Raw genomic sequence first — 1,161 nt, forward strand, 5'->3', positions numbered from 1 at the left:
GGGGGGGGCTCCGGTTTTTTAATAGTCTGTTTTATTCAGAACTCACATTCATTGTCGGTCAGATTCTCTGACCACGATGCATTTTGACGATATTCCGCTCGATCTCTGGCGCTTGTCCCGGTCAAATCAGCTTGTGCCTGAAAGCCACACAGCGACTGGACTGTCAGGGCAGAGGGGAGCCTTGATTCTCCAGCATTACACCATCGAAGAGACTACTCCTCAAAAGCCCTCTGGCCTGGAGCCTATCGCAAAGGCTCCGCGGGGGTGTAACTTGAGGTGGCAGCCCTCCAGGCCACTGGTGTGCGACTCGCCCTCCCACAGTTTAGGGAGAGTGTCCGCCGTTGCTGCTTCGTAAACCAGAAGTCGAAAGACTAACAATGTTAACAGGTTACCAATACCAAATCCACATACTCTAATGCTATCATAAAACAAAAACCAGAAAAATTCTTCATGTTTCTCTGCCTTCTGAAATGGGGATGGGTGGGTACAAGGTGGGCTCAAGAGCCTTCTCAGTGGCTCCCTCCCCCCCTGCTTTGGCAAACTCCCCCCCTTTCCTTGTAACAAGTGCCTTCTCTGCATGTCTTTCAGCACCAGACCAAGACTTTTAAAAATCTACTAGGTTTTAATTGAGTGCCTTCTGAGGCTTCACTTTGGATTGGTTCTGTGTTGGCCTTTGCGTGGCTGATATTTGTGGTTTGTGATTTAATTACTGCTGATGTGCTGCTGTCATTTGGGGATTTGCTGCCCTTTAATAATGACAGTTTTTATTTGTATTAATGGTTATACTTGACTGGGACTTGATCAATTTCTATTGATTACTTCCTTGAGCACTTTGGTAGAGAAGTGGTATACAAATACTTTAAATAAATAGAAAGAAAGAGAATTTCACTATCACCACATAGTAGCTTAATATTTCCACACATCTAGTTTAATCTGGAATGACATTTTATTTTCCACTTTGTCAGATTTCAACAACATAAGCAATGTATAATTTTTAAAATTAGATCTGATGAAGAGAAATTTTAAAGGTCTCCTCAGGCTTTTGAGGCATTCCTTGGAATTGAGTGAATAAAGGTCTTGTACTCTCTGTTTGTCGTGGTTTTGGCACCAGCAGCTCTGTTAAGTAGCCTGTCGTCAAAGCAGACAACCGGTAAAATCACT

Source organism: Gekko japonicus, unplaced genomic scaffold, assembly GCF_001447785.1.
Source record: "Gekko japonicus isolate JY-2015 unplaced genomic scaffold, Gekko_japonicus_V1.1 scaffold1224, whole genome shotgun sequence".
NCBI lineage: Eukaryota > Metazoa > Chordata > Lepidosauria > Squamata > Gekkonidae > Gekko > Gekko japonicus.